Source organism: Chlorocebus sabaeus, chromosome 13, assembly GCF_047675955.1.
Source record: "Chlorocebus sabaeus isolate Y175 chromosome 13, mChlSab1.0.hap1, whole genome shotgun sequence".
Taxonomy (NCBI): domain Eukaryota; kingdom Metazoa; phylum Chordata; class Mammalia; order Primates; family Cercopithecidae; genus Chlorocebus; species Chlorocebus sabaeus.
The window spans coordinates 64,376,200-64,394,752 of NC_132916.1; the positions used below are offsets into that span (position 1 = coordinate 64,376,200).

Here is an 18,553-nt window from a genome sequence, read left to right on the forward strand (position 1 = left end):
CTAGCATCCATTGTCTGGCACTCCCTAGTGAGATGAACCCAGTATCTCAGTTGAAAATGCAGAAATCACCCGTCTTCTGTGTCACTTGCGCTGGGAGCTGGAGACTGGAGCTGTTCCTGTTCGGCCATCTTGCTCCACCCCTGGAGTCTCCACAGGGGAAAATTTTAAATAAGCAGTCTTCATTTTGCAAATATTGTCTTAACTGAGAAGCTATGTAATATTTGAAATGTACCAATTTTAAAATATGAATGTTTCTTTCAATTTCATGGGGTTGAAAGAAATTATGAAAATTTTATTACATTAAAACATTATAAAAACTTGTACCAGGGCCTTTTCGGTCTGGGCTAGAGGATTTGGTTCATCCATTGCACCAGTCTACTCAGCAAGAATTGTTTCTTGGTATCTACTCAAGCCTTACTGAAGAGAATAACTGTTGCAAAGCTCTGATTTTTAAATGTTTTCTTAAATATGTATATATAAAATTGAAACTTATCTTATTGGAATTTCTACCTGTTGCATCTGCACTCTCAGCAGCGTTGGCCAGAACTTTTTCCCCCGATGGAAATATTCTTTATCTGCATCATCTGATAGGGTAATCACCAGCTGCCTATGGCTTTGAGCAATAGTGACTTGAGGAACTGAAATTTTTCATTTTATTTAATTTTACTTAATTTAAATTTAAATGTGAATAGTCACCCAATACAACATAAATAATCACAACATAATACAATGTAAATAATCACAAAATACAATAGGCTGGACAACACAAACATGGTAGTTTGATGAAAAAGCTAGCGATCATTTTCACATGCTGGCCCTTCAGAAATGTCAAGAGATTGTTGATATTTGTAGTTTCTCTTTAGGGCATTTTTTTGTTTCCTCATTAATAGGTTTGAACTTCAGAAATTGGTTTGTTGCTACTGCTGCTACTGTTGTTATGATCTTCTTTTTCCTAAGGTCTCTTCAAGCTCATAGATTCTGTCATTGTTTCTAAATGTTCCTTGGAGATGTTGAGCAATTATAGTCTTGATACATATAAAGTACTCTGAATGCATGGGACAACAAACAAACAAACAAACAAAACTGACACACAAATCGCAGAATCTGGAACATTTGGAGACATAGGGCACGCAAGGTTTAAACAAATAGTTGTAACCAGGACAATTTTGCCTCACAGGGGACATTTGGCAATGTCTGGAGGTGGGGATTGACTGCCATGACTTGTGGGGGGTGCGGTGCTTCTGGTATGTAGTGAATAGAGGGCAGTGATGCCACTAAACATCCTACAATGCTCAGGACAGAGCCTCCACAACAGAGAATCATCCAGCCCAAAATGTCAATAATGCCGAGGCTGAGGAAGCCCGGTTTCCACAAACATTTAAGAAATAAATATCACATTAAAAGCCTCATTCATTTGAAAAGAAGGAAAGACTTACAAAATGTCCTGCCTAGGTGTACTAATATTGTAAAAGTTTATAAGTTGCATGCTTGTTTCCACATTCCTCTTCCACATCAAGAACTCTATTGGGTCACTGAATGCACTGGTAAATTTACTAAGAACATCTTCAAAAGTTCTTCACTCCTTCCTTCTTTTCCTTCTGAAGCTATTACTGCGGATCTTGTTATTATCATTATTAGACACTCGTAATATACTTTTAATCCCCATTTGTGCTTCCGTTTTCACAGAACACTATCTGTGTTGTAACAAAGCCACTGGTTAAATAATGAGTCCAGATAAAAATGATGTGATATCGTGAAGTCATCTTCTTCAGATTCGTATTTGGTAAGACTCCTTTTTCCTTGGAAATATTTTATTTGGTAGTGTGTGAGGCCAGTTAATCTTTCTCTCGCATCCTGAGGCAGGAAATAATTAATATAACCTGGGGAAAGAGCTAGCTGGTCAGAAGGAAATCTGACACCTGGTGAAATGTGCCTCGTTTCCGGTTTCAGCACTAGCGTGAAATTTCCCGAGGTTCATAGAAAGGTTCTTCAAATCTTGGCAAATCTCTTGGTAAACTGGGTAGTGTCAGATTCCAAAAGAAATATGAAAGTTTTACCTGGCTTTGAATTTCCAGTGTAAAATGTTCAACAGTCTAAGCAAGAGGGCTCCTTGCAATTGAGAAAAATCCAAGTTTCTTACTTTGGATAACTTATTGGAAGATACAATTCACCAAGCATAAAACCTCCCGGGAGACACATTTCATAGTAAGCCATCCAGCCTCTTTCAGAACATGCAGGAGTTTTCAATGGACATGGCTGCTATCACTGCACCAACAATTTCACATTGTTCATTATCACATTGTATCATAATGTTCCCACGTTCAAAGCCATGCTAGAGGAAAATACTCCCCCAGAGGGTTTTTCAAAGTTCCCACTGAAGAGAAGAATGCATGGGACATTTCCTATCAAGTTCCAAAGAGTGGAAAAGAAAGTACAATGATAAGAATCAATAGACAATTCCTAAAATATTGTTCATGAAATGAGTTCTAGCAGGCTGTGAAGGTGAAGAGAAAAGTTACATTTCCAAGTTTTAATAGCAGTGTTGGACTTTGAAATAAAAAGAAGGTTTTCTAAAACCTTGTCCTGATTTGAGTAGGTTTGAGATTTGACATTCAGCACGCATTTTAAAAATCTTCCAGCAAAACCTCTGTACATCCACTTAGTACTAAAGGGCTGCTTTGCCCAGTTCCCAGGGGCTCTAACATGCAGGCTGATTGCAGCCCTGCTAAGTCAGCAAAGGGAGGCTGCGGGTTCAGAATGTTGCTCCTTTTAAAGGAGCCACATCCTGCCAGGGCCTTGGAATCATTATAACCTCATGATAAAATTTCTGGCAATTTAATTAACACAAAGACATTTGAATCGTTTCTAGTGTTTGTAATCTCCTTCTGTCTGAGTACCATATAATCAAGGACATTCAACTGGAACAGAATTAGCCTACTTTAAGGACACCCCAAACAAATTCATACAGGCTGAAGTTATTTAATCATTGGTGCTGAGAAATGGATATGGTTAAGCTGATGAACACAGTTTCTCCATAGTGTCTTTGATGGAAAGCAGTGCTCCTATAGAGGTATTGATCTGTGGGATAAATAAAAACACTGGGGTTTAAAATTACATTGATTATTACTAACTACTCCTTTTTCACTGAAAGCAATATCAAGTCCATCAAATAAGGTCTATGACCAAAAATCAAAAGCCATTTTTTTGTGTTCAAAACATGGAAAAATTATTGTTACCAAATCTATCTTTTCAACCAACCCACAACATAGGTAGAAATTGCTGTCAGAGTTGACACACGCTAACATGAAGAGTGATGAGAGGTTATTCTTTCTTGGTCTTTTTGGTAATCAAGCACTCTGAAATTGTGATTGATTGCTGGCTCCAAGTGATTTTTTTTTTTTTTTTTTTTTTTTTTTAGGGCAAGCTTCCAAAGGATTTCCTAAAGCCAAATCTAAAATAGCGAAGAGGAAAATACATAAATTTATCCTTTAATAATTGTATTCCCAGGAAAGTCCTATCTTTGGACTTAAATTACTAGGAAATTATTCTAATTGTTTCAATAAAAGAACTGTTGTTAAAAATAACCTGCGGTGTTCTGTTTTGGTTAGTGGTAAATCAAGTTTAACTCCTGGGAAAATTCAAAATTCATTCTGTAATACACCGGCCCCAGTATTTTTCTTTGGCTTTTAAGAAAGCTGTGAGTCAGAACTTGAATTGATTTGTAACACAAATACTAGGATTGGCTCCCACCAAACAGTGATGGTGCCCTTTTGATGAATGCAGACAATTGGTAGCCCAGTGGGTGAATTGATTTTTTGCCTTGGGAGAAGAGAATACAAGGACTCAGGAAGAGCTGAGTAATGTCCGCACATGAATGAGTGAATGATGAGACCGAGACTGTATCACCACAGGCTTTTCTCCAATTCCAAGTCTCTTGTCCAGTAGAGAGGATGATGTACTTTTCTCCAGAAAGTTAGAAAGCAGCAAAACTTTGTATTTTACTAGAGGGGGCAGTTTAGTATTCTGCTAAGCTGACAGTAAAATGAACCTGCCAGTTCCTCCTTTTTAAACCATCCACTGACATGGGACTAAAGAATTGCTCAAGGAAATTAATTGCAGACACTCTTAAAAACCAAGTGGAAAGGAATTTCTGCACTGAAGGGGAGTCAGTCTGAAATTTATGGCAGTGGAAAGTACTTTAATCAAATAGTGTAGCTGTATTTTTAAAGGATGGGATAATTTTATGATCAATAACAATATTTGTATGCCTGCATGCTGAAATGGAGAAATCAAATCTCATGCTTCAAAGCCTAGGCTACGTGCTGCAGGTGTCTAGGAGAACTGTTTTCATAACATACATCATTATAAACTAGCCTGGGTAAATTGATGTCTTTTTCTGCCTTTACACGAAGCATGAGGAATTGGTGACTGCAGTGGCCTAAGACTAAGTTAAATTTCTGACATTGAGCTTGTCTGGGCTCTTTTCCCACAGGCTGAAGAATAGAGGTGCTGGAGCCATGTGGAGTTGGGTGGGGCTTGAATGGGAAAGGTAGAATGTTACAAGGAGTTAGTTCCTCACATTTGGATAATTTGAGGCTGAAAACCATATTTCCATTACCCGTTGGTAAAAGAGTGAGAGCAGAGAGGCAAATGCCAAAGAATGATGTCAGTCAAATGCCCGAGGTTTAACCAAGTGACAGAGAGCCCTGGGGCTCGTTGTATTTCCAATACATATTTGTGTGAGCAGACAACTCACTAAAATCTCCATCATCTCAGTATGTAATGCCAGTGTTACGTAGTGGAATTATGGAGTTAACTTTAAAAATCACTTATAAAAATGTTGGAGAAAATTTAAGGTAAAACAGGTTCAACATTGAAAGCACCATGAGTAATAGTAATTATACTCTTGAAGATTTCAGTATAACCAGGTCCATTTAGAGCTCAATTCAAAAAGACTTTGTTACTAACGAGCCCAAAGAGCATTATGATAAAGGTTTGACTCATCAGGGCATATCATACTAGGCATCAAGGACAGCATAATACTGAGACTGAATGTCATAAAATGATTGCCTCCCAATTAAGACTAATTGTAAGAAAGGGCTGTCTGATTTATAGAATAGTTTTAAGAAATGTAGTCGAATTACTTTTAAGCAGGCTGATACTATAATTGTTTTAGCCAATGGCCTCTTCATTCTTCAAATAATGAGGTTCTAGACAAATACACTCTGATCCTCAGCCAGTGATTTCTTATCTATGAAAAGTGTGTCATAATCTGAAATAAGAGCCAATGTTTCAGCCATTTAAAAGTAATCAATAATCCATATAACTACAAATAGAAGCTTCTCGTGCATTCCATTGATATTACTATCAAAAAAATTGGATGCTTTCTTAAGCAAACTTCTGCCAAATTATGGCTAGATAAAAACATAGGATCACCATTACGATTATTAGTATACGAATGTGGCTTGGTTCCTTCATTACTATCTTGAGAGGTGTAAGTAATACTAGACTGGAGCCACTCTTTGCAGCAGCATCACCCAGTGTCATGTCTCTGCAGAGAAACCATGAATTAGGGACTCTCTCTTACATGAACAGTGTCAGTTAAGTGCTCACATTTCAGGTGAAACGTGTGTAAATGCAAAAGTGTTGCTGATGTCTCCCACCTGGAAACAGGAAATACTCAGGAGTCATTTCCATCCATCTCGTGCTGAGTTTTACATTAATAAGGTAATGTCTTTAAGATCTCTGAGGTTTCAGGAGAAAGGCACACTGGGAGAATGGCTGTTATTATTTCCGAGACCTCCCGTCTCAAGCTAGCTTAAAGGCTAAGGGTCCCGAGGTGGTGCTGTAATAGCAGCTCTAATAATGTGCAGTTACAGCACATCTCACGTGAGGTGCTCCGAAGACGTTATACACATTTATTCATTAAACCTGAACACACCCCAGAGATAGGTTAACTGCTATGATACTCCTTTATGCCAAAGTAAATGAAAACAGAGGGGGAAGAGAGTCAGCCAAGATCGTATGATGAACCTGTGGTACAACGGGAGCAATGATGGTGCTCTCAAGTTCCCTAGTGACTCGGTGAAAAGTCCTGCCACATTTGGCATGAGCATATACATGTACCTAGTATGCTTGCTTAATTTTACTTCATCTTGTTCTAGAAATAACTGAAGAACATGTACAAATATATTCAATACAGCTAGATAACATAAATGGAAAATAAGTTTTTAGGGAAAAAGACCCAAGGAAAATAAGGATTTAAAAATGAGATGAAACCTGGGATGAAGTACAGTTTTTGTTTTCTGCGAATGATGTTTGGCAAATACTCTCTTTGCAAATAAATTGTGTATAAAGGGAAACAAATAGCCTCAGTTTCCCTTATCTGTGTGCCTTGGGAAGAAAGTTTTACATGTTATGGGAAAGAAAGGGCTAGAGAAAACATCAAAGCTTTGTAAAATTAGACTTCAATCCAGTTTGTTGAGTGGTAGATCAAAACAGTATTATTAGGGCCCAAGAGCCCCTCAATCTAGTGGTACCTCTGCTAAAGTGCAAACCTAAGAACAGTATGTTTTCCCACCATCTGGAGGGGTAAACATCAGAGACAATGAGAAAAACTAAGAACAATGGGCAGTGGCAGCAGAGGGACTTGCTCTAAATCCTGAAAGGGGTTGGAGGTCATGGGTGAATTAGTGCCACAAATGAGGCAGTGATCCATGGTTTGGGCAGAGTTTATGGGAACAGGGGTATGTTGCAACAGCATGGACGGCAGCCCATGGGCAAACATAGTGCCCGCAGCATAGTGCTGCCTACGTGTGCGGCAGCATCAACCCAGGTGAGCAAAGGGTCAGCCTGAGTCACGGCTTTAGAGCTGCAACCAGATGTGAGATGGTGCTCCCCTCTGCTACTCCCACCTCATCTGTCACCTCCAATCTCATTCCTCAGCCCCCAGCCTCTTTTGTAATAACGTTTTTAAAAGACACAGTATATTCTCATTGGATTGGTATAGCTTAAACACAATGCTGTCTTGGGAGTAATTGGCTTCTAAACTTTTCCTTTATTACTGTACTATTATTATCAGAGGGTTTTTTAAATTGGGGTGTGTGTGTGTGTGTGTGTGTGTTATTCTGTCGTTCCTTACATTCCTGATCTAGTACACGCAGGCAAAGTCTCACACGCGTTGGTACATGAATGGACAAAACCTGAACATCAGGTGGAGATTTCAGGTCATGTAGTATTTACAGAAAATCACTTGAAGCCCTATTCTGTGCCCCCATGGAAGTAAAAAATATCATAATTATCCCTGCACATGTACTGGGGCCTTATCTGCCTTCACTGGATTAGGTGGGGTGAGGGATCATCATGTTCTCCCACACATGCTGTCTGTTTGGCATGATTTTACCAGATGTAAAATTCAGCCTCAGTTTTCTCAAAACATTCACCAACTCACAAAGAACTTTGAAAATAGTCAAGTTGGTCAATGTTTTTTTTGAGAGGAGTTTACATTCCAAGATCAAGCTATTTCAAATTGAACACTAAAAATTTCTATTCATGTATTCATTCGTTCATTCATTCATTCATTCATTCATTCACTCTTTTCTATAAGAAACATTAAATCCTTACATTGTGCCAGGCACAGCTCATGGTGCTTGGGAGTCATCAGTGAAAAAAACTGACAAACATCTCTGCTGTCATGGAGATGCAATGATAACAGATATTTGCACCAAGCTACCATATATCCCCAGAGATTTTCCCTGGCTGCCTCCTCTGTGACAGGCTCTAATCTCCCCCAACTTTTTCTATCTCTTCTGTTCCATCACTTTTCAGGAATAAAAAGAAAGTCCTCTCAATTTTCTCTTAATGTGATGCATTGACTCTTGAACCCAGGTTCTCAAGTTCCCTAAGTGATATCCTAAATGCTGTGTTAAAATATTTTCTTTCTTTCTTTCTCTCTCTCTCTCTCTTTCTTTCTTTCTTTCTTTCTTTCTTTCTTTCTTTCTTTCTTTCTTTCTTTCTTTCTTTCTTTCTTTCTTTCTTTCTTTCTTTTTCCTTCCTTCCTTCCTTCCTTCCTTCCTTCCTTCCTTCCTTCCTTCCTTCCTTCCTTCCTTCCTTCCTTCCTTCCTTCCTTCTCTCTTTCTTTCTTTGACAAGGTCTTGCTGTGTTGCTCAGGCTGGAGTGCAGTGGTGTGATTTCAGCTCACTGCAACCTCTGCCTCCCTGGTTCAAACGATTCTTCTGCCTCAGGCTCCTGATTAGCTGGGATTATAGGCACGTGCCATCATTCCTGACTAATTTTTCTATTTTTTGTAGAGACAGGGTTTTGCCATGTTGGTCAGGCTGGTCTCGAACTCCTGACCTCAAGTGATCCACCTGCCTCAACTTCCCAAAGTGCTGGGATTACAGGTGTGAGCCACCATGCCCGGCCTGAAATATTTTCTTAAAGACAGTTGCTTCCTTATGAATATGTCAGAAGGGAAAAGATATTTTTATCATCTCTGTTAGTGGGATATAGACAGTTTAAGTTATTAGATATTCATTAACAGGAGAAGAAATCTCTTATGGTACCCATGCATAGTTCTAAATATTGCTGGGAGATCAACTGCTCATTTGTAAAGTTTTCATGTTTCAGTCTCCCGCTTCCCCCAATCCAGTCAGGATGGCAGGCACACTGCATAAGAGCCCTTCCAGGGACTACAGTAGGGAAATGATTACATTTTACCATGTTCAGAATAGGATCTGAGAGATGACGATCAGCCCACAAAGACTCTCTGTCAGTATTATCTACGAACCTCACACCAAGGCTATATATATGGGTCAAATAGTCTCGGGTTTCATTTCATGTGTTTCATTCCATGTGTTACCATTCAGTACTATCAGTATTCACCTCATGAATAATTTTAGCAGTTTAAAAAAATTTTCGTAAATATATTGGCCTTTAAAAGATGGTCCATGAATAAGCAATCCATCTGCTTTCCAATGACCCTGGTAGTTCACCATGTGAGCCACCAGAAATTTTCGTGTTCACATCCAAGAATGGTTACATTAGTCATAGATCAGTGGGATAAATGAATGTCAAACAGCAACCCAATGTCCACACAGAGGGAGCCCTGATGAGGAAATGTATGTACCAAAATAAACACAAGTATTATATTAATAAAAAACACAGAAAAATAAGTGGTCTAAAAATTGTGGATATCACTTAATGGATATTTTAAAAATTAATCCTCTGTCAGAGAAATCGTTTTCCATAATACAGAAGTCTATGAGATCCAAGATGAGAAAAATGAAACAAAAGTAACTCAACGAAACAGTTTGCTTTTAGCACAATTCACAATTACAAAGATATGGAATCAACCAAAGTGCCCAACCAATGAATGGATAAAGAAAGTGTGTGTGTGTGTGTGTGTGTGTGTACATACACTATGGAATACTACTCACCCATAAAAAAGAATGAAATAGTGTCTTTTGCAGCAACTTGGATGGAACTAGAGAGTATTATCCTAAGTGAAGTAATTAAGAAATGAAAAACCAAATATCACATGTTCTTACTTACAAGTGAGAACTAAGATATGGGTATGTAAGCGCATACAGAGTAGTATAATGGACATTGGAGATTCGGGAGAGTGGGAAGGAGGGTGAGAGATGAAGAATTGCCTGTTGGGCACAATGTACACTATTTGGGTAATGGGTACTCTAAAATCCCAGACTGTACCACTATATGACACATCCATGTAACCAAAAACCATTTGTACCTTAAAGTTATTGAAATAAAAAAGATTTTTTAAGCTCAGCTTGCTTTTGAAAGAAAAATTCCAGGCAAATTTAGTGAATTTAAGGAAATATAATTATCCATTTTCCTAGGTAAATTATCATCAGTTAAAAACCACTGTCCTAATTGGAGAAGGCTCACCTAGACCTGACAATTCATGTATACAAGATAGGACCTTCTGGAAATGGGAAAATGTGTCGAGGTGGAGTTTATTGGTGAATCAATGAAGGAAGGATTATTTGTTGCCTGAGAGTGTTGGGCAATGGTTGAAGAAGACCCGAGGGTCCAGTCTTTGATGCAGAAAAAAGGTAGAGGTATCAATTCCTAAAGGCTGAGCAGGAGGACATTCATTAATAATGTGACAAGAGCCATCAAAAGGAAGGAAATTCTTCTACATGGAGCATTGCAAGGATGGAGCTCTGATGAGGGAAAATTTCTTGAAGTAGGAATATAATCAGCTCCATCTTACAGGTTGCCATCCCTGTGCAGTAGTCATTAATGGGTCATGAGTTCTGTCTAACTTTCCCCAGTTATCTGTCCCTTAAGAAGATGGAAAGATCCTGAAAGAAACCAATCTATATTACTTTCTTGTGCTCAAGAGAAACAAGATGGAAAACAGACGACTTTCTGATTTGAACAATATGGTCTCTGGCATCTATGAAGATTTTTCAGAGATGCCAGATGATTCCATAACAAAAGTAAAATAAATAACAACAAACCTCTTTTGAATCAGTCTCACTTTCATTAGCTTTTTCTTTGCTTTTCCAGTGAGGAAATGGGACTAAGTTTCACTGAACCAGAAGAGGATTCTTCTGTGACACCAATAAATGTGAGAAATCAACTTAGAAGTTTTAAATTGAATTAGCATATAGCAGTTACTGTATGCCATGCATAGTTCTAAGGGTTTTACAAACATCAACTCATTGAACTCTTATGAAAGTCTATGAGGTAAACACTACTATTTCTAAGGGCAGACTGTTGTTCAAGTAGAAACCCAGCTGTGGATTATCCGCTGCGTGTCTTTTTGGGTCTAGTGATAGAAGTCTCCGTGCTGGTCAACAGTAAGGAGCTTAGGCCAGCATTATTGCATAGCGGATGACCCTCAGGAAAGGTGCCTCCCTGCCATTCTCTCCTGTCTGCAAAGCCTACAAACTGCCAAAACCAACATAGTGTGAGGTCTCAAGAAGTGAAAATATCTCAATAAATGAGTTGTTCTCCCTGTGTAGAGAAATTAGTCATCTTGGGGGTATTGATTAAAGATTTTCCCAAATTTCCAAAAGTGGGGGTTTTTGTGGAGGGTAAGGAAGTTAGGAATTTATGTGGGGGCAAACACAGAGGCCCTAAGAGCCATGGAGAGAAAGAAGGGCTTCTACCTCTCTCCTCTGCTACTATTATTTATCTATTTATTTATTTTTGAGATGGAGTCTCGCTCTGTCACCAAGGCTGGAGTGCGGTGGCTCCATCTCAGGTCACTGCAAGCTCCGCCTCCTGGGTTCACGCCATTCTCCTGCCTCAGCCTCCCAAGTAGCTGGGGCTATAGGCACCCACCACCATGCCCAGCTAATTTTTTTGTATTTTTAGTAGAGATGGGGTTTCACCATGTTAGCCAGGATGGTCTCGATCTCCTGACCTTGTGATCCACCCGCCTTGGCCCCCCAAAGTGCTGGGATTACAGGTGTGAGCCACCGCACCCGGCCCTTCTGCTACTACTATTATCAATTCCATCACCATTCTCATTTTCACCACTTTCACACTCCTTTTGTCAATCATAATTTTTAAAACTTAAAAAAAAAGAGGAAAGGAAAAAGAAAAGTCAAGGCAGTAGAGGTTTAGAGAAAAAATTTTAAATAAAAATTTAGAATAAAAGAAACGAGAATAAAGTAAAAGTACGTATAAGAGAATTAAAATTCCAGTAGAACAAAATGTTGATTTTGAAATTAAGATTAAAATAATGAGATTTAAAAGATAAAAGTGGATCATTAAAATTATAAAACTATAGATTATTAAAGAATAAGATAAAATACTTAAACTCATCAGATAAAAATTTCAATATAAAAATAGATAAAACTAAGGATTAGTAGAAATTAATCACAAGTAGGAAAAAATTAAGGCATTGAAACTAAAAATAAAGAGGATTAGAGGCAAATATGTTAAGAAGAAATTAGAGAACTATAGAAGAAAATAAGAAAGGAAAAAAATTTTCTCTGAGCAGTTAAGAAATGAGTCTTGTTTAAAATGTAGATACATTGGGAGAACATCCTTTCTGAGTTAAGTGCACAAGGAGGAAGGGAATATAGGGATAAGTTGCTCTTTGGCCAGGGATATGGTTTGGCTGTGTCCATACCCAAATCTCATCTTGAATTGTAGCTCCCATAATTCCCATGTGTTATGAGAGGGACCTGGTGGGAGATAACTGAATCATGGGGGTAGTTTTCCCCATACTGTTCTCATGGTAGTGAATAAGTCTCATGAGATTGATGATTTTATAAGGAGTTTCCCCTTTCACTTGGTTCTCATTCTCTCTTGTCTGCCACCACATAAGATGTGCCTTTCACCTTCTTCTATGATTGTGAGGCCTCCCCAGCCATGAGGAACTGTGAGTCCATTAAACCTCTTTTACTTTATAAATTACCCAGTGTCTGGAATGTCTTTATCAGCAGCATGAGAACAGACTAATACAGCTAGAAAGTCAAACTCTGAAAAGACTCCTCTAAACTCTGCCAGATATGTCAAAAATCAAGTCTCCTTCACACATACAGAGCTGAGGCACTCCTGAGCTTCCTCTGCCTGATCCTAAGATATTTCATTTTTCTTTGTGTCACCTACTAATGTGATCTGCTCTTTATTCAAGGCAGAGTCCTTAAGTCTTGTGAACAGAAATTGTAGACTACTAAAGAACATGGTGGACATCAGAGAATCTGAGTCATGAGCAACAATCAAATAATAACAAATTATGTTTTCTATTAAATATTTTTTCTGTGATTTGTAAAATACACTTTTAATGGTCGGGGATTCTGTTTTTTTTTTTCCCACAGTAGGTATTTCACAGTTGCCATTTTTACCATGATGTCATTGATGAAGTTGTTCCACAAATTCTTAAAATATTGTGTTGTTGGGGACATGAACCCTGGCTGGCTTTGACATCAGACCTAGGGCAGGACACAGGAACCGGGGAGGCTGGCTGACTCAGAGCTCCCCCATGGCTACGTCTGTGCTTCCTTCCCTTTTTAGGAGCTTCATTCTTTCTTCCTCAGCTGCTCTCCATTTCACAAGCATGAGAGCCAGATGGGAGTTCCTCCGCCCACCCTGCCTGGTTAGCAACAGTGACTGATTTAAGAGTAAGTACGCACCTCTGCAGAGTCAGTCACGTAGAACCTCAGCTACTAAACTGCAGATTGGTCCAGGAAGTGAGAACGTGACCTAAACCAGACAATCAGAGGCTTTCCCTAGATTTTCCTAATTTGAGCCCGAGGGGAGAAGTACTTGGATGCCATGACTCCTCAAGAAGTGCTTGAGGAGAGAAAGTTGAGAAAACGAAACCAAACATAAAGAGCTAAACCATGAGGAGTCCTGCCCAGCTTCTGAGCTGTCCATCATGAGGTCATGACTGCTCTCCTATTTTTGCAATCAATAAAGGCAAACGCTTTCTGCCCCTGTAGCTATCCTCAAAGAGTGGTGTCCAAAAGCAGGGCAGCTTAAGTCCTCATTTAATGAGAAAATTCTTTTATTAATAGCATATTTTTAGGTCTTTTGGTAAACTAGGGGAAACTAGCTTGCGTTGGTATGTGTTAAGTAGATGTACTAATCTTGTAATTTATACTCTTCCCCAAACTCCAGGACCCACTGCATAAATAAGTTTCTTATGCCAGATTTCTTTCTTTCATAAGAAATATATATATATTTTCTCTCAGAGCCCCACTATCACCATTTAGGCTCTAAAAAATCTGAGAGATTTGCCCCACCTACATTTGATTCCCAGCTGCTAACCTGGAATTTTGTTTTAGGAGTTTGTGAAGACTACTTTCCAACCACCTGTGTAATGCAATTATTTCAAAAAGATACCAGAGAAGACTGACTGCTTGAGTCGGGTCATGGGTCTTTTGTCCTCAGACTGAGATTTACACCATTGCCTGCCCTGGTTCTCCGGCCTTCAGACTTGCACCCAATTATACCACTGGCTTTGCTGAGTCTCCAGTTTGCAGATGGCAGATCCTGGGACTTCTCAATTTCCATAATTGCAGGAGCCGTAGATATAGATATAGATACAGATATAGATATAGATATAGATATACATGGATAGAGATATCTCTATCCAACATCTATCTATCTACCTATCCATCTATTATCTATCTATATCTATCTATCTATCTATCTATCTATCTATCTATCTATCAGATTGCTTCTGTTCCTCTGGAGAACTCTAATTAAACCACTAAAAAACATAAAGTGTTGTCAATTAAAGTATGATAAGAATCAGCAAGCCTTATCTGTAAATGATGATAGTAAATATTTTAGGCTTTAAGGTCCACAAGGTCTCTATTATAATGGCTGAATCCTGCCATCGTAGCAAGAAAGCAACCATAGGCAATATGTAAGCAAATGGCTATGACTGTGTTCCAATAAAGCTTTACTTGTGGACATGAAAATTTGAATTTTATGTAACTTTTACATGTTATAAAACTATTTTTCTTTCTTTTTTTTTTTGTAACCATAAAAAATGTACAAACCAATCTTAGCGCTAGAGCCATACAAAAGCAGGTGGTCAGCTAGATTTGATTGACAGGACATTACAGTTTCTTATCATGTTAATTACAAGATGCATCCATATTTCAGAGTTGTTAGAATGTAGAGATACCTGCGTCTTAGATTGAATGTGATAGTGCAGTATTATAGAACCCTAGGTCTTTTGGATTCCCTAGGTTTTCACATCTATAACGTATCTCCACAATGTGTTTCCACTTAACCTTTGGCAATCAGCAAGGATCATTGGTAAGCATACAGTGTGTCCTTTCTGGGACATAGTGAGAGGTGGACATGGAATGGAGAAGGCTGAGAAGAAAGTTAGAGGAAATTGAGGTGTATGGGGCAGTCTTTTGGAATCTGAATGTTCAGAGAATAATGATGCATGCCATTTGTATAGCACTTTAAATTCCATAAAGTCTATATATATACATTGTTTTATTGAATTTTCCCCATGGATCTGTGAAGTACCCATTGTAGAAATTAGCTGCAGAACAGAAAAACATACATGTGAGTGAGTTATACCTGGGAAAAGGTAGACCCTAACATTGTCTTTTGACCATACAACTGTTCTTGCTTATGCAAAAAGCTTATATTCAGTGAGTGTTTCTAAGGATGAAAGTTAAGCAGACATGTTTCGGTAGACTGGGAGAAAGGGGTGAGAAAAAAGGTAAGAACCAGTGTTTCCAGTGCTTTGAATAATCTCCACCCTTCAGCAAATTGCAGGAGGCTTTTCTCACTTATGATCATAATTGTATTGTCACAGCCTTTCTCTTTCATTTTCCTTACAGTATTGCTTTCAGCAGAACCTACTGCCTCTTAGCCAATATTAGTACAAAGGCATTTGCAAGACACTGTATGGGCATATCTGGCCCAAAATGCAGCTGGTTTGTTAATTAAATTTAAACGTTTTGACATTTATCTCTGATTTCACTTCCTTGTTCTGTTTCTATTCTCTTCCTCTTTTGAGCCAAGTAATAAATGCAATGAAAGTAACATGGACTTTGAACTCAGGAATTTGAATCCAAATGTGCTGTTTATTAGTTTGTGACTCTTAGCAAACTACTTAATCTTTCTGAATGCTTTCATTATTCTCATTTTAAAAAGGGGAATAATATTACCAACATTATGGAAGTTATCAGTGAGGTGTTACACATAATGCCCATAGAAAGATGCCTACCCCATAGTAGTATGTGTTAACTATCATTGTAAACATTAAATGGAGTCACATATAAAATACCAAAAAAGGCATCTGATGCATAATAGGTAATCCCTTAACCATAGAGAAAGCAAGATTCTCTCTATATGGATTCTCCAGGGTCACCTTTTTCATCTAATTTGCAACGTTGTACCCCCTCTTTTCAAACACACAAAATATGACTGAATAACATGATCCTGGTCACTCGAGTTGTTTTTGTTGAGTTTATCTTCATTTTCTCATTTCTGCTAAAGACTGTGTAGTATAGTATAGAAATTACAAGCTCTTACCTACCCTTTATAAAATTAATCAATGATTTACTTCCCCAATAAAACCCTATCTTTTTTCTTTATGTATTTCCACTTTTTTTCTCTATATTTCTAATTGTATTAGCCTCCCTCTTAAAGACTGATTATTTATCCCCTCATGTAAATACATTTTGATACCTGCAACCTCAATGAATGTTTCTCTGCCTTTCATCTCACCGGGTCTCTCAGCAGCATTGGACAATGTTGGCATCTTCCTGACTTTTGAATTATTCTCTTTCCTTATCTTCCACAATTCCTCTATTTTCCTTATATCTATCTGTCTCTTCCATCTGTGTTGCCCTTGTAGGCTCCTCCTTCTCTATCAAACTATTAAATATGTCAGTACTTCAAGGTTCTTCCTAAGCCATTGCCTTTCCTCATCAAAAATTTTTGGCAGCTAATTTTCTTTACTTTTGCAATTTAGGGTTTCCATTATTGTCTTCCCTATCCTTCCAGTAATCCGAGATAAAATTTCAACCCAGTCTGTCTCCTTTCCCAGATCATTCTTTTGATGGTGTGCCCTTGTTACATATTTGTGGAATGGATAAATGATATAACCTCTCACATGACAGATTGGATTGGACACTTACAAAATCTGCATGATTTAGTTACTACAACCCTTTTCTCCCCACCAGAATGCTATATTCCAAAGATAATGCTCTACCCATTGTCCACTGCTCTCAAAACAACCTGTAACTATGAGAGTATGGCATCCTTTTTTTCTTTTTTTTTTTTCTTTTATCTTTTTTTTTTTTTTTTTTTTTTTTTTTTTGACTTGAAGTCTTGTTCTGTCACCCAGGCTGGAGTGCAGTGGAGTGATCTTGGCTCACTGCAACCTCCGCCTCCCAGGTTCAAGTGATTCTTCTGCCTCAGCCTCCTGAGTAGCTGGGATTATAGGTGTGCACCACCACACCCGGCTAATTTTTGTATTTTTAGTAGAGATGGGTGTCACCATATTGGCCAGGTTGGTCTCAAGCTCCTGACATTGTGATCCTCCCACCTCACCCTCACAAAGTGCTGGGATTACAGGTGTGAGCCACTGCGCCCGGCCTCCTTTTTTTCTTAAATAAAGACTGGGAGCCAATAGCATGTAGTGAGAACTTAAAAGAGTCATTACTGGCTGGGCGCGATGGCTCACGCCTGTAATCCCAGCACTTTGGGAGGCCGAGGCGGGTGGATCACGAGGTCAGGAAATCGAGACCATCCTGGCTAACATAGTGAAACCCCATCTCTACTAAAAATACAGTCATTACTGGCAGGACATGGTGGAGGGCACCTGTAGTTCCAGCTACTTGGGAGGCTGAGGCAGGAGAATGGCGTGAACCCAGGAAGCCGAGCTTGCAGTGAGCCGAGATCGCGCCACTGCACTGCACCTGGGCAACAGAGCGAGACTCCATCTCAAAAAAAAAAAGTGTCATTACTAGGATGGACATCTGATAGCCTTTTATGTTAATAAGAAAACAACCATTAAGTGATAAAGTAGTGCCATCCTTGATCTTCCAGATCAAAAAGCAAAAGAGAAAAAGATAAACAACAGCAAAACTCTTCTTAAGCCCGAATAGCCAAGATAATCCTAAGCAAAAAGAACAGCCAGATGCATCATGCTACCTGACCTCAAACTATACTACAAGGCTACAGTAATAAAACAGCATGCTACTGGGGTACAAGAACAGACACATAGGCCAATGGAACAAAATAGAGAACTCAGAAATAAGACCGCACACCTACAACCATCTGATCTTCAACAACCTGACAAAAACAAGTAATGGGGAAAAGATTCACTATTTAATAAATGCTGCTCAGAGAACTGGCTAGCTATATGCAGAAAATTGAAACTGGACCCCTTCCTTGCATGATGTGCAAAAAGTAATTCAACATGGTTTAAAGACTTAAATGTAAAACCCCAAACTATAAAAACCCTAGAAGAAAATCTAGGCAATACCATTCAGTACATAGGCATAGGCAAAGATTTCATGATGAAAACGCCAAAAAAATTGCAACAAAAGCAAAAATTGACAAATGGGATCTAATTAAACTAAAGATCTTCTGCGTAGAAAAATAAACTATCATCAGAGTGAACAGGCAACCTATAGAATGGGAGAAAATTTTTGCAATCTATCCATCTGACAAGGGTCTAATATCCAGAGACTACAAAGGATTTAAACAAATTTACAAGAAAAAAAACGAACAACTTCATTAAGAAGTGAGCAAAGGACATGAACAGATACTTCTCAAAAGAAGACATTCATGTCGCCAACAAACATGAAAAAAAAGCCCAACATCACTGATCATTAGATAGATGTAAATCAAAACCATAAATAAGATACCACCTCACGCCAGTCAAAATGGTAATTATTAACAAGTCCAGAAACAACAGATGCTGGCAAGGCTATCAAGAAAAAGAAATACTTTTACACTGTTGATGGGAGTGTTCAATTAGGTCAACTATTTTGAAATACAATGTAGAGATTCCTCAAAGATCTAGGGGCAGAAATACCATTTAACCCAGCAATCTTGTTACTGGGTATATACCCAAAGG

The 18,553-nt window shown here is 38.5% G+C and overlaps 1 long non-coding RNA gene across 2 annotated transcripts in view; it reads left to right on the forward strand.

Moving 5' to 3' along the window:
* LOC103240275 (uncharacterized) overlaps nucleotides 1-18,553 on the forward strand; it is a 119,020-nt gene that overhangs the window by 89,779 nt on the left and 10,688 nt on the right. The window contains exons 3-4 of one of the 2 annotated variants that reach the window (XR_499900.3): nucleotides 1,687-1,783; nucleotides 3,419-3,507. This is a non-coding gene — a long non-coding RNA (uncharacterized lncRNA). Of the gene's footprint in view, nucleotides 1-1,686; nucleotides 1,784-3,418; nucleotides 3,508-18,553 lie in introns of those variants that run through there. The other variant, XR_012095143.1, reaches the window with a different exon arrangement.